The sequence below is a fragment of the Sus scrofa genome, chromosome 13 (genome assembly GCF_054392235.1).
Source record: "Sus scrofa isolate SSC_HxYL_T2T_F1_AM1 chromosome 13, Sscrofa_HxYL_maternal_Yorkshire_Landrace_v2.0, whole genome shotgun sequence".
Classification (NCBI taxonomy): domain Eukaryota; kingdom Metazoa; phylum Chordata; class Mammalia; order Artiodactyla; family Suidae; genus Sus; species Sus scrofa.
The window spans coordinates 116,230,211-116,247,051 of record NC_139395.1 but is presented as its reverse complement, the minus strand read 5'-3'; positions in this window follow the sequence as shown (position 1 = coordinate 116,247,051).

Genomic DNA, 16,841 nt, shown 5'->3' with positions numbered 1-16,841 from the left:
GTCACTATATTATGCCTTAAACAATACAGAGAAATAGAATCTACTGAGTGGGATTAATTAGCAAAGTGATGTATGTACACAGGTAACGTTTTTCAATGGCATGGAAGATGAGTTTTTTCATCTTGGATTCCATACTAGCATACTGAGGAGAAACCAACCTGCCCTGCATCAACTCCCACCAAGTATTTTGTCCCATGCATATCAATGTTTGGGGGAGTTCCTGTCATGGCTCAGTGGTTAACAGATCCGACTAGGAACCATGAGGTTGCAGGTTCGATCCCTACCTTGTTTAGTGGGTTAAGTATCCAGTGTTGCTGTGAGCTGTGGTGTAGGTTGCAGATGTGGCTAGGATCCTGTGTTGCTGTGGATCTGGTGTAGGCTGGAAGCTACAGCTCCAACTCAACCCCTAGCCTGGGAAACTCCATATGCTGCAGGAGCAGCCCAAGAAATGGCAAAAAGACAAAAAAATAAATAAATAAATAATGTTTGGGCTCTGTGGCAAAAGTGGTGATTTGCTCACTCAACACTTGTTCCCAACCAGGTTCTCTTACTGTCCTCTCTCAAAGAGCTTGGAAATCTAAACATTTAATTTTGCTTTCACTCAAAGCAAGTCACATGACAGTCCTGGACAGTCCTATAGCCAAAAATCTTTGCAAAGGGCTTCTTTCTTTAACTAAAAATAAACAGTCCTTTGGAAAATAATGAGTCCGGCTTTCCACATTCTACCTCTCAGGTCCTTACTACAAGGCCTACAGGCTCAGCAGACATGTTGAAACCATGAGAAAAAGTCATCCGCTAAGGATGTCTATGAGGAACGAGGGCAAATATTCAGGTTCCTGAAGGAATTTTGAATAACTGTGTCAGTCTTTGATTGCCTATTTTGGAATTCTTATTACATGAGAAATAAGATATTCAGTATTCAGGTCACTGTTGATCATCTTTTCTGTTGCTTGAAGCTAAACTCATTCTTAAAGGAAGAGGTGACTTCAAAAGCCCTTCTGGCTATCATGTTAACCCCAGCATCTAGTAGAATCACTGTACTCTGTTCCAGAGACCACTTCTCCACGTTACTATCTCCTTCCCAGGCTAACCTCAAAGCTTCTGCTGCCTCCCCACTGCTGCCCATACTGCACTAACCATCACAAGTTTTGCCATGAGCTGATCAGCTGTTCCCTTTAGAAAGCAGGCTTTTCACCAAGAAGAGGAGTGCTCAAACACTGTCTAGAACCACATCTTTACCTCTCTTGAAACTGGACTACTTGTTGCTGCTTTTCCTTTCTATATGGACCAGGTACTACAGAAAGCCAGACATTTGTCTACAGTAATTTCTATGATTCCATCCATGTGAGAGTTACACTTCCCTTCCTCATCATTCAAAGTAGCTGCCACTCCTAGGAAATTCCTTCCCTCTCCCTCTCTCTCACTCACACACACACCCCCACACACCCACCAAGACCTACATATTTAGAGGTGCTACTCCCATCTTTGTTTTAAGGTCATCCTTAAACATACAATTGATAGTTTAACCCCATAACAATCTTATAGGATTTGAGCTATTAACCCCATTTTGAAAAATATCATGCATAAATTCAACCAGCTAGTATTTGGAAATTACAGAATTAAATGCCATATATGACTCCAAATACTGTATTTTCCACTTTATTTCATTTCCCCTCCTGACTGGCATGCTGTTTCTATTTCTAACTAAATTACAATCAAGAAGAAAAAAAGGAAAAGTTAAATGATTTTTAGTGCAGCAAATAAGTGTCAAATGAGTGGTACAGACAATAAGTTACCCTAGGAACTCAGAGGAAGAATAAATGTCAAGGAAGATTATTTCAATACTTAACAATCACCAATAAGATGAGTCATAATTACTTTCCTAAATAAGATTCTGTTTGTCACGGCTCATGTTGTCCTTAGTTCTCTAGCAAGTATTATACTCACAGAATGAACATATTATTCAACCTTCTTCCGGCTCCTTGAGAATGATTTGTAAGAAAGATAACCCAATCAACATAAACTCAAAAAAGAGGAAGCAAGTTGCTGGACAAATTGGGGTGATCTTTAATGATTTTTTGCCTGTTGCTATTGGTTTACCATCCATCCCAACATGAGTTGTATCTTATAAAAAAGAGCTCTAAAATTTGTGACAGCTTGCCTCAAAGACAGATTGATAGTTAATAAATAATTGTAGATAATTAGAAGTTAGCTTTGCTCAGTTAGCTGAAAGAGTATCTTTCAGTGTGCAGAGCTGTGGACACAGTACTGGATTTGTTTTCGCATGTGATAAATATTAACAGTCTTTTATGTGAGACACTGTGCCAGGGTTTGGACATTCAGAAACAATTGGTCTTTTTGGGGGTTGAAAAAAAAAAAAGGACTTAGAAAGAATGAAAAGGTGAGAATAGAGAAATGAAAGAGGAAAGAGAGAAGGGGAGAAATAGAGAAAAATAAAACATTTTATAGGTTACACATATGAAAGGTTATTTCTATCCAGTTTTTTTTTTATGGTTGTAGTAAATTAATTTGTTCATTTATTTATCCAACAAATGATTATTAAAAATCGGAGCTGAAGGTGGTATCTTTAAAAAGTTAGATGTCTTTCCTAGTAGAGTTTATGATCTAGTAGAAGCAGAAAAGAGTCAAGAATATTTTCATGGGTGGTTGTTCCTTTCCTAGTTGTTGTTGTTTGTTTCTTTAAACATGCTATTTTGTCTTAAGCAGGTCAGGTCACATAATTACCTGGGCTTCAGTTTCTTGATTTTTTTTTTTTTTTTTTTTTTTTTGTCTTTTTAGGGCCGCACCCACAGCATATGGAGGTTCCCAGGCTAGGGGTCTAATCAGAGCTGTATCTGTCCTATGCCACAGCCACAGCAACACCAGATCCAAGCTGCAACTGTGACCTACACCACAGCTCATGACAACACAGGATACTTGACCCGCTGAGCGAGGCCAGGGATGGAACCTGCAACCTCAAGGTTCCTTGTCGGACTCGCTTCCGCTGCACAACCATGGGAACTCCTGGTTTCTTGATATGTAAAAGAAGTAGTTCTCCCTGCCTTTCCTAGCTTGCCAGGTTTTTGAAAATATCAAAAGAAATAGTCCATTGAAATAGGTTTTTTTTGTTTTTTTTTGTTTTTTTTTTTGCCATTTTCTTGGGCTGCTCCTGAGGCTTATGGAGGTTCCCAGGCTAGGGGTCGAATCGGAGGTATAGCCGCCGGCCTATGCCAGAGCCACAGCAACACAGGATCCAAGCCATGTCTGCAACCTACACCACAGCTCACGGCAACGCCAGATCCTTAACCCACTGAGCAAGGCCAGGGATCAAACCTGCAACCTCATGGTTCCTAGTCGGATTTGTTAACAACCGAGCCACGACGGGAACTCCTGTTGAAATAATTTAATGGTAAACATTTTACAATTAAAAATCGATTTCCCCCCACTTGGACATTCTTCACCCAATGGAATTTATTATTGAACAAAAAATTACATGCTAGCAAAGTTGAGTTCAGCCCTATAAACTCACTATGAACACTAAGAAAATCAGAATAAATGTGAAGAGCAAGCTTTTCTAGCTCTTGGCCGATGGCAGTTTATCTTCAAAGCCTTTGCCGTAACACATAAAAACAAAAAACATCCATAATGACATCCATATAATATGCCATCTGCCCACTTTCCTATATATGAATACCTGAAGGTTTACCCTCAAACCTCCTAAAAATATACCTCACTTGGCTTGAAATGTGGTAGCTGTGCCAAAGCACAGAGAAAAGACAATTAAATGACACACTTCTATGATTAGACACACAAACTTCCTGGAAGATTTTATCACCCTCCAGCCTGAAGATCCATAATCTCCAGGTAAAATTTCATCTCCTGCAAAAAAAAAAAATGGTATTTTTGAAATTAAGTTTTAAGTCTCCAATGTGCACATCATACAATTTATCAGGTTGCCTAAATTTTGCTGGTGAAGCCTGTTCTAATCTGGAGAGCTTCCATTCCTGGAACATTCCCAGTGGAGATATTATTACTGTAAATCTTGTAAGCAGTCCCAGTGCCTCTTTCAGTCATCTCAGCTCAAGGCAATATTATCATCTCAGATACTCATATAGAAATTTGAAGAAATCAGAGACTTAACATTTTTGAGTTACAACCATTTCTAATTGTTGAGGGCCAGAGAATTTTTTTTCTGCCCAATTAATAAAGGTACAGGGAACTCAACACATGGTTCTGCCACTTAAGTGCCATATGGTAAGTTACTAATCTCTTTGAGTCTCAATGACTATAAAATCTGTTTCAGAGTATAATTCTCATTTTTCTGACTGACTCATCTTTCTCACTCTTCTCAGTTTAAAGCTCAGGTAGCAATCCCTGGCTTACCAGGAAAGGAAAGAGTAGGTGCTATAAGGATGGGTGGAAGATATGCTTTGAAAAAAGTCATGGGAAAAGACAGGAGGAGCTTGACACACAGCCCAGCAATCAATAATTTCCTATTGTCAAGAAGGAGATGAAGATTTGTAATGTCTATCAAGGAGGGAAGGAGTAATAGCAATTAAAGGTCAAGAAGAGCAGGAGTGAGGAATGCAGATATGCAATAAGTAGCTTGATACAAAAGACTAATAAAAAAAAGTCCTAATAGATGATGATACTAGGACATTGACTCCTTGCTCTTAACTTAGGCACTTCTTACCTAAAGGTGAGAAGAAAACTTAAAAAGTCAGGGTAAGTGGGAAGAGCAGCTGCAGCAGGAAAGAAGAGAAATCCAAAACAAAAAAGAAAAAAAAAAAAAGAAGAAGAGAAACCCATTTTTTTCATGGTTAGTCTTCAATGTACTTCTACTCATCTTCGTTTTGATGATGTGTTTGTGTCTACTGTCAGACTACAGATAACCTTGAAGGCAATAGTTATGTGTACACTTTAAATGTCATTCAACAATAGTATTTATTCATAAGATTTGAATAGGATGTGTATCAAAATACACAATGGAGTGTATCTCCTACTGAGATGCTTTGAATCTAATGAGAGAGATATTACTTATACTCAAATAACTTCAAATTAAGTGTACCAAAAAGAGGAAACAAAATGCTGTCAGAATTCAAAAGCGACAAAGCTCACATCCCAGAGGAAATACTGAGATGTCTCATAGAGGCAGAACTCAAGTTGAAGCAGAAAGGTAGAAATGAAGGAAAAGATGGATAAATAGAATGTACAAAGGAAGAGAAGTCAAAAACTCCAAGAATTAGTTTTTGGAAGTAATAGAAAGTAAGTAAAACTCCTTAAAGGAGAAATTGGAAGGTGAAACTGAAAATCAAGGTCCCTAATAAACTCAGTTAAAATAAAAGGTCTGATTCTGATTAAGAAAATGAAGAACTTAGCATAGGTCTAAACGTGAATCGGCACAAATCAATTCCTTAAATCCACTATAATTAGGACATGCTTGTAGAGTTTATTAAAAACAATTATATAGACACTGTGCCAGATATAGAGAAACAAAGTATTTTCAGTACAAAGGAAATTCATTGCTTGTACAGAATGATGCCACATACAATTTTCTCCAGTTCTCCAGTAATAATATTGCTAAAATGTTTCCAAGAATATATTATAAATATATCCATCACAATAGAGAGGTGCTGCTGTTCTGATTTGTAGCACGTATATTGACAACTGGTTCATTCCTTTGATGTTCACATGCAGAAATTGTAAAATATGTGAACATTTGGCATTAAGTTCTTTGTTACCCAGGTTTTATGTCACGAGAATTTTAAAACTATCATACACGGTAGTTTTGAAAAGGAAATATATGTGAAGATTGATCACCAAAAAATAATAATAAAGTGAAATGGATAAAGCAGTAAAACAAATGGTTTTGCAGGCAGCCTTGGAAAAGATACAGAAAACTTAGGTCAAGTGTATCTTAGCTTTCTGCATAAGGTAGAAAATGTGATAAGAGGGAATGGCAAAGCCAGAGGACTCTACTCTGCCGTATTTGCATGAAATGATAAAGAACAGAACTAAAATCAAAAAATGTTGTGCTGTAGGCAGAGCCTTTTGAGAGACTCTTTTGGATAAATCTGGAAAGTCTTTCTAATCAGGATAAATAGAATAAATTTTTCCCATAAGCTTTAAGGTAATTTGGATCTTCTTCTCACATCTCAAGCATAGAAATACGTGAATTTTCTGAGACAATGATGAGATTCAGAAGGAGTTGGTCAATAATATAAAGTCACAATTATCCTTTACCATTTTGTTGGGGTCAAGATAAAATCATGCTCAATGAATAAGATAAATGTAGTAAAACCATATAGAGATACAGCAGTCAGGAGGACGTTAGATACTTAACTATTTCTCCATGTAGAATGTTATTTTTTGATAGCAGATAACCTAATTTATAAATTATTTGGGTATTACTGACTTATTTTTAAAATATAATCTGTGACATCTTTTTGCTACAGAAATATCAATATCTTACATTTATAACCTGACATAAAAAAAGATTTCCTGAATCATCATTTTTAAAGTTATTATGGAAGGATAATCTATGGAGTTATTATTTGTGTTTAATTCTCCTTGTATTTCTCTTCCATTTAAAAAAAATTGGCTGGATTTTCTTGTGCAAAGAACAGCCTCTATTTTTTTTATTTCTGAAAACCTAGGTGTTTTAAGGAAAGTATGACAGATTATCAGAGAGGGAAGACAGACAGGAAAGCACCTGAGGTGAGAAGTGTTAGACATTAGTTCCTAGATTAGAGAGAGAAGATTGTTTTGTAAGTATCATTACCAAAGTTTTTTCCCTTCCCAGAGATGAGACCTGGCTATGTCTCAAAAAGAAATACTTGCTCAATAAATCTAGGAAGACTGGATGCAAATATCAAAGTTTTCAGCCTCAGCAAATGATGCTTTCAAGAGACCCTGCAGGCCTAGACAACATGAACATCAAACCAATGGGGACTGAAATACCACACTCTGCATTAGATCCTCCCAAACATTACAAGACCTGGAATAGAGGGAGGGGAGACCAGAAGAAGTGTGGATGACTGAGGCTGAATTTCCCATCAATCTAAGGAGAGCTTGAAGGAGAACCTAAATTCAGATTCATTTTTATTTTTGAAAAGCACTATGCTATTTCTTGCACATCTACTGCTTCAGTACAATTTATATCTGCCACTGATCACGTGAATCATGTGGCACAAAAGTACTATCCTATTTCTCATAATTTAATTGAGAGTTGTAGAATTTTGAAGCTGTAGGATTTTGAAGTAGTACCTTGGTTTATATTTCTAGTCTTTAATATTTGGGAACCGGAATATTAAAAGAGAAATCCCATGACCTTAGTTCATAGGATAAACCAATTCCTCATAAATGATAAATTCCAATTCCTCATAGTCAAGTCCAATCAATTCTTGCCATCCAACCTGATACCTCATGAATGAGTCAAAGAAAACTTGAACTTAGGTTGGTTGTCTATTTGTATGAGATGTTTTGAACAGTTTGAAAACTATGCTTTCAGAAGTGGGATATTCCTGGAAAGAGTAACTTCCTTCTTTGAAAAAGTACTAACAAATCTCCCTCTATAGGCCAATTCTCCACTTTACTACAACAATGTTTTTGTTTTTCTTTTTCTTTTTAGGGCTGCACCTGCATCATATGGAAGTTCCTAGGTTAGGGGTTGAATTGGAGCTGTGACTGCCCGCCTACACATAGCCACAGCAACACGGTATCCAAGCTACATCTGTGACCCACACCAGAGCTCACAGCAACGCTGGATCCACAACACACTAAGTGAGGCCAGGGATCAAACCCTCATCCTCATGGATACTAGTCGGATTTATTTCTGCTATACCACAACAGGAACTCCTAAAACAATTTTAATAGATGGCACTGATCACACTTCTGTGTGCTCCATAATCATGGAATTTGTTTTCTCCTTCTCTTCACCTTTCCAACACAGAGGTTGCCTGTGCATGAAAGACTTTTAATTTCTGGGAGAATTGGTTCTTCCTTTTCCTATTCGCTTAAACTGAAACAAAGAACGAATCCTGACAATTCACCCATTATAATAGTATCTCCTTATTTTTTATTTAACAGAAAACAGCTTGTCTCCTTAACAGTAAAGAGTGACGTGACAGAAAATAAATGTTTCTATATTTAAAGCAAGCATTTTGTTGCCAAAGCAACCAGAATCTGCAATTATATAATGCAGATCATCTTCTATCAAAAGAACACAACCAGATATAGGCTGACAATGAACTGATCTTGAAAATTATAACTATGGAAAGAAATGAAATAATGACATTTTACAATTTACTGAAGAGTACAATAATATCTTAAAAGTGATAATCTCTTCCTGTTATTTTCATCCTTATGAAAATGAAAACAATTTTTTTTGCAACATGTCTTTAGACATAGAAGAGAAGACTATGAAAACATAGGGGGCCACAGAATGAAATCACAAATACTTTTTTAAGATTAGCCACATCTATCACATGGCAAAAGTTGCTATAGTGACTCTCAAATTCACTGCCAATAAAGTTGGCCCTGATCTTTATTTTACTTTAAACATTGGTTACATGAAAGACAATAGCTATGATAAAATTACTACATGTATGTTCATGATGGCACAAATATAACATCAGAATTGTAAAGAAACTAATGACTAGTAAAGATACTTTCAACTGATATTGATTTTAATTTGTTAAAACTTACCTGTATGACGTGGAGGTTGCTTTTATTATCAGAGTTTTTTTGTTTTGCATATTTAACTCTTTTTCTTTAAAGGACTTTCATTTTCTTTTTTATTTTAATATTAAGCTGAATAGAAAAACTCAAGTTTGCAGTTATGGAAAAACTAGGCTCAGAGCTGTAATTCAATTCTATCACAGCCCAGTCAAATATAAAGGAGCTAAGTATAATATTATTCATTTTAACTACTTTGAAAATTTATTTTCCTAAATTTTCCTGTTAGTACATCTATTATATGTATTACATAGCATGAGGGAAGTTTAGAAATTGCTGAAGATCAAAAGCAAGATTAAAGTCAAACATCAAGTTCGTGCTTGACATCAACTGCATAATACTTATGACATCTTCAGCACAAAAGTTGGTGCCTGAAAAAAATATTTAATTTTTTTTCTGTCCAAATGGTTTACTGACTATATTAAGAACACTAATTTGCAGCTACATAGTAAAAGGTTCTGCTGCTTGATTTCTTGAAAATAGTCTGAGGCTTCTACTTGGGAAGCGAAACATGCCAAACACATATAAGAAAGAAGAAAAAGGCAATGCAAATCTTTTCCTCCTCCTCTCCCTTACCTTTATAAACAGTTAAACAATTTAAATCCCGATAAGTGGGACCAAACCAAGTATATGTCCAGACAGGGTGATGAAAGGGGGGGCAGCAAAGTGACTTAAAGCAGGAAGTCCCCAGTCAGAAGCTCAGAGGGGTCTGTGGGAGACCAAAAAGGGCAGAGAATACTTCTGTATAGGAGGACAGCCTGTCACTGGGTTTAAGAGCATGAGCAGGCTGAGGGGGTATCCACACAAGTCAGTGACTTGAAGTGTCAGAGCCAAAACAGGGTGAGGAGGGCATTCAGTTAAAATGGGAAGGGTGGTGAGTTGCCATCGTGGCATAGCTGAAATAAATCAGACTAGGAACCATGAGGTTGTGGGTTCGATCCCTGTCCTCTCTCAGTGGGTTAAGGATCCAGCGTTGCTGTGAGCTGTGGTGTAGGTCGTAGACGTGGCTCAGATCTGGCATGGCTGTGGCTGTGGCATAGGCAGGCAGCTGTAGCTCCAATTAGACCCCTAGCCTGGGAACCTCCATATACCATGGGTGCAGCCCTAAAAAAATAATAATAAAATAAAATGGGAGGGGTGACCTGGTAGTGAATGCCAAAGTCCATGCTGGTTGGAGGTGGCCTCTGTCAAGGGGCATCACTGGAGTCAGAGTGGGTGGGGAAGGGCTCTGATCATGTGAGAGTGTGATGAGAGATGGAGTAAATACAAGGTTGATCCAGTAAGTTGATGTATTTATTAAATATAATAGAAGCAAGTTTCTCATTGTTGTGAAAGAATGTAACAAATACGGAAAATGACAATTCAGAATGAACCTTGGGAGATTAAAGTAGCATTGGATATATTGGTGGAAATTTATGGCTCTTAATATATAGTAATATACATATATAGCGAGAGTGAAATAAGTATCAATATAAATGTGTATGCACACACACACACTCATGCATGAATGTATATGATGTTTATTTTTCCCTATCTAGTTTTGGGAACGATGATATCCCCAAAGCAGAGAACATCTTAGTGTTTAAATACCATTTTCAACTAAAATGAATCTGTATCCTCATAAAAAAAGACTGATCCCAAAGCTGGGGTATGAAAAGCACAAAAGAAGAATTATTGTGTTGTGCCAAAAAGCAGGAAAGTGCCCCCAAAATTAAGAGGACACATTAAAAAAACAAAAAAAAAATCCAATTTGAAGGAGCTCTTACTGGTCAAATTAGGTCAGTTTTGTTTAAAAATAGATAATGTTAACAACAGACTATAAACCATTGGATAAAAGAGGAAATCATTCATACATACTGATCCATAAATGAGTGAATTATAGGATATTTGTATAATTTTAAAGGACATCCTTATGAAATATATATTATTTACATGGGGGGAGTATAATTTTACAGAGGAAAAGCCTGGTAGACACCACTATAATCGAATGATCAAAGTGAACATCATTAATGATGAAACTAACAGAAACTGAGCATCCCTAACAGATCCAATGAGAAGAACATGGTATCACTTCTAAAACGTTCCTGCCAAAATGCATAACCTAACTCTAATTATAAGGAAAAGTCAGACAAACCCAAATTTGCAAGACATTCTACAAAGTAACTGGCTGTACACTTCTAAAATATTGAGGTCATGAAAGTCAAAGACAGGTTGAAAAACTGTTCCAGAGAGGAGACAAGTGAATGCCAAGTGTGATTCTGGACTGCATCATTTTGTTATTGAAGATAGTCAGGAAGATTAGTGAAACTTGAGCAGGGTTTGACAATTAGGTGACACCTCATATCAACAGTTTACACTGATTTTGACGGTTTTACTGCAGTATGAGGGAGAATGTCTTTGTAGAACTATTTACACACTACCATATTTGGGAAGGATGGGGTGTCAAGTTAGCAACTTAATCTCCAATCGTTTAGGAGAAAGAAGTATTTTGTATTTTACTTGCAATTTTTCCAAGATGATTTTTAAAATGTAAACATCATACTTTGAAAAATTTGAAAATAAAAGGGCAACTACTCTTACTATCCTTCTTTAAATCTCCTCCCTACTCCATCCCATTGCCAAAAATGCAATGCTATAAAAGTGTTGCATCTTAGCTTCATGATAGGAAATGTGCTTTCATTACCTATATATGACTAAAAGTTAAGACTTTGAATTAATTTCCTTTTTTCATTTTTCATGTTATAAACCTTAGTGTTATTTTTACATTGTTTCTTGAAGCTCTTAGAAAAATATTTTTAAAAATGGAAATCACTGAAACAAAATATAGTACAGAGTTTCATGGTACAAAGTGTGTACCAATGGAAGAGTATGTTATTATTGAGGCTACAAATAGAAATTCATCATAATTAAACTTCCTGCAATATTTTGACAAATCTGCTGTTTCCTCTGTAAAACACTATGCTAGGACCAAAATGTTTTTAGTACACTCACTATTTTCTATGGAATCAAGGTAACTCTTATGGAAAAAGGTTGAAAGGGCTTGAATTATTTGTGAAGATTTACAATGATAAATTGGATTATTTTTAAGAATAAAGGATAATTATAATTTCACACAATGTAAGTTGCATCAAGATTATTTTCTTAAAAACCAATTGAACATTAGGTCAGACAATCAATTATATCAGTCAGCTTATGCTGTATTATTTTTCACTAGAAAGTTGAATTTTTATGCAATGTATTTCATATCCTGTTTTGTATTAATATGCCCATTTTTGACATCCATAAGTAAAAACTACTAAACAGCAGAAATTATTATTAAATTAACTATACTTCAATGAAAATTAAAAAAAGAAAACCAGCCAGAGCCAGAAAGACAAAGACAAATACCATATGATATCACTTATAACTGGAATCTAATATCCAGCACAAATGAACATCTCCTCAGAAAAGAAAATCATGGACTTGGAGAAGAGACTTGTGGCTGCCTGATGGGAGGGGGAGGGAGTGGGAGGGATCGGGAGCTTGGGCTTATCAGACACAACCTAGAATAGATTTATAAGGAGATCCTGCTGAATAGCATTGAGAACTATGTCTAGATACTCATGTCGCAACAGAAGAAAGGGTGGGGGAAAAAACTGTAACTGCAATGTATACATCTAAGGATGACCTGACCCCCTTGCTGTACAGTGGGAAAATAATAAAAAAAAAAAATAAAGGTATGATTTAATGGAAAAAAAAATAAAATAAAATAAAATAAAAAAAGAAAACCACTGTATATAATCTTTTAAGATGCAGGTTTTATTTAATAAAATTAAGAATTTTTTGGTACACGACTACATAATTTTCAATAATTTTAGAGAAAAATTCTATAATATGCAAAAACAAATTTGATGAGAAACGTCTATTTTCTCCATGTTAAAAATAATTTATGTCTACCACACAATTCAATTACAAGGTAAAAATACCACATACACAGAGGTGGATGAATTCAGTTTAATATGTGGGATGGAAATATGTGGTCTGCCCTCAGTCTTTATCTCTATCTAATAAAAGGCACAACAGACACAAATAAAAATACAATGTGTTAAGTAAATACTGTTATATAAAGAGGGTGAACTATTCAGCCTTTTTAAAGACTGAATCATATTTCATTTTATGTATATACTTCATTTTAGATGAACCTGGAGGTTATTATGCTAAGTGACATAATTCCTCTTACATGAGGTATCTAAAATAGTCAAATTCATAGAATCAAAGAATGCAATGGGGGTTGCCACGGTCTGGTGGTAATGGGAAGTAGAGAGTTACTAATAATAGGCATAAAGTTTCAGTTAAGCAATAAGCCCTAGAGCTCTGCTGTGCAATATCGTCCCTACAGTTGACAATAATATATTGTATAATTACTCCAAAATTTGTTGAGAACAAATCTCATGTTAAGCATTCTTACCACAATAGGGTCTTTTTTTTTTTTTTTTCTCCCAAAGAAGAGGGTGAACAGTAAAAGCACTGTGCTAATTCTACAGGTATTTTTCCAAACTTAACTTGCTAATTGGTATGAGGAAATTTGATAGTGTTTACTATTATTCCACTTAGACAGTTAAAACAAAACTGTTTCAAGCCATCCAAAGTTGGTATTCCAGGTGTGTGTGTGTGTGGTGTTACCAGGCAGAAGGAAGGGTAACTCTCTCAGACATAATATTTCTGAAATTACTTTGGTGTGGAACATGTCAAAGCATTAGTTTTCTGAGTAGTATAATCTGAAAATTGACAATTCACAATTCATTTGCATATTCTGCTTCCTTAAGAACTGTTAAGAAGAAAGTATCTGGACAAGAACTTGAGTAAAGAAGAAATTGCCAAAATCAAAAGTGTCTAAGTGCACTAACATTCTGACAAAAGCAGTTGGCTTCTCAGTGAGTTGAGATTAACACAAACATAAAAGAATCACCTCTTGCCAACTTTATTTGGAGAACCCAGCCATCCATGTGTGATGGAATAAATTTCAAAGTCCAGATGATGCAGGAGATACTTGGAAAGATGGGCCAGAACATTGTTATCTTTCAAATTTATTTCCTCACACATGGATGACTATTCAGCTTAAATGAAAACAGAGAAGTACAACTCATCTACAAATATGCCCAAGAAATATTTGGTTTGGTTTCTAGAAATAATTTTTTTTTTTTCCTTTGGCTCAACTGATTTGCCTGGCATGCTTTAAAAGAAGTCCTCAGTCATCTTAATTTTTTACAGCAGCAGATCAGATATAAGATTACCCAACACTGGATTCACATGGGATAGTAAACTCCTGATTTTTAAATGGCAGACATGGACATTGCTAGTAATTGATACATTAAAAAGAAAACCTTTAATACACAATAAATGAACAATCAAGTGAACAAACAATACATTTAAAAATGCGTTTTTTCAGGGTGCATTGTTCCTAATGAATCGCTTTGTTGATTCAATTTAACAAAAAGATTAATTTCCTTTCTGCACCTGTTCTGGGTCAATCCCTACTCAATGCAGCATGTTTTTCAGCCTCATTTTTGTTTTTTAAATATATACAGTGGATGATTTTATTTTCTCACTTATTCAGAAATCAGCCTCAAACAAATTTTAGCAAAAACAAACTGTTGTGGTAGGGACTATCTAGACATTATGGCATATATCATGGCACGACACTAAAGGCTAGGTTTTACCATTAGTTGCTTTTAGGAAAATATTTTTCTACACATTATAGTTTATTACCATCCTTTTTACATAAGGAATTGCCATCAAGAAGTATTTGCCCTGTCATTTCTTTTACTGTTTCCTAGTGTGTTTCAGATGTCATACTATCCTATGTGAAGCCAATGTCAGACACTCTAATATCAGATCTGTTTCTGTAAAATTAAGATGAAAGAGTCATACTTTTGATGCATCTCACGTAAATCAGTTGAGCCAAAGGAAAAAATTATATTTCCTGAAACAGCAACAATATTCAATAAAAATATCTTTTTGCATAATTATCTTATTTTTAAGTTTTTCTTTTTTTATTTTATTTTTGTTAATTTTTTCCAGTTTTATTGAGATATACAGTTCTGTATGTCAATTTTAAGATTAAAGTATATAGCATAATGATTTGACATATATATTATGAAATGATTACCACAGTAAAAGTTTAGTGAACATCAATCACCTCAGATAGATAAAAAATTTTTAAAACTTGTTTTCCTTGTGATGGTAACTCTTCAGGACTTACTCTCAACAACTTTCATATGTAACATACAGTGGTGTTATGCTATTTATGTTGTATGTAATGTCCCTAGTATTATTGGATAAGGTTCATTGGATATGAAGCTGAGTTCGTTATTACATATCAAAGTCATGATAAGGAAGTTACCCTCACATAAATTCACTGTCCAATGAGAACAATTAGAAATAAAGTGTAGAAATCCTTTACATTTTAGGTATGTAGACAGAAGATTGAGAACTAGATTGAGAATCAAGAGGTCTGCTTTTTAATTCTTTACCTTGTTATCACTTGAATTCCCTGAATCACAGCCTTTTCATTTCTAAAATAAAAGCAATAGCTATAAGCATAAAGAGAAGCAAAATCCAAAATGTATGTATACAGGCATATGGTACTTATTATATCTGGCTAGTGAAAATCTAAGTTCAACTATGCTTTGTACATAGTAATGTTAAGATCGTTGAAGAAATACTTAAATCATTACATTAGGCCTCAGTATGAAGCTCTACTCAGAATCTAATTTTGAGAGTTTTCTTATGTCTGATCAAAGCATCAAGATTTAAAGTATGCACACCGACCCTTCAGTTTTCTATGTCCAGCTGGGGCTAGGGTAGAAACTTCTAATAGCTGATAATCTCTCTTTTTTAATCATTTCTGCTTTTAAAATCTGTCTAATCCATTTTAATTTCATCATTAAAGCTGTGCTTTTAGAAGGTACAATTATAATCAAATGATTTTACTTTCACCCAACAAGGGCCTTTTCCTTATACTGATTCTGCATGGATTATGTCCCTTTTAATTTTTTCTTCCTAATATCTAATAGTATTGGGTAATTATAATGAAATTAATATCTTCCTTTCAGGTAGAGAGAATTTCGCATGTAAGAGCATGAATGAATAAGCAAGCACAACCACTAGGTTTTATCATTAATCAGTCTTTTGAAAACACTACTTCCTTGGCTAATAACCCAACATTAGAGCTTATTTTGTGTCTCTTTAATGCTACTGTCTTTTTTTTTTTTTTTTTTTTTTTTTTTTTTTACTTTTTAGGGCCACACAGGCTAGGGGTCGAATCAGAGCTGCAGCTACTGGCCTACACCACAGCCACAGCAATGGGAGATCTGAGACATATCTGTGACCTACACCACAGCTCATGTCAATGCCAGATCCCCGACCCACTAATCGAGGCCAGGGATGAGACCCACATCCTCATGGATACTAGTCAGATCATTTCTGCTGTGCCACAATGTGAATGAACTCCATAAGCCAGGTTATGCTTATATATATATATATCCAATGTTTCCCTTAATACTAACTGATATTTTTCAGTAAAACAGAAAACAATCAAAAGAGTAAAAACAAATATTCCACTCAAAATAGATATGCCTTGCAATGAGCATAAGATGGGAAATATGACTGCCATCTCTGACTACTTTTAACAGTATGAACATCTCACAGTGCAGATGATTATTCTAAAGCTAAAATACATGTAGCTTTGTATAACATGGTCCCTAAATGTAAGCCATAGCTGAGCTAATGTTACATATTCACCAAACTATTTAAATGTCTTCATGGGGACATAATATTACATTTCTTAAAACCTACTGCACACAAGTTGGACCATATGACTGAGTTCCAGATAGTGCAATGTGAGTAGAAGAGATGAAGGCCAATTCCAGGTCTGACCCTGTAACTTCCTCTTAATGTTCCCTACTCCTTCTCTCATTCTGCCAATATGGTAATGCCAAGAGCAAGCTACACGTCACAAAATGGTAAGATGGTATGGTCTCAAGAAGGAAGCCACTTAGCTCACCTGAGTGACCACTTGGAATAGAGCCACCACACCAACATTGGACGAGCAAAAATAAACTAGT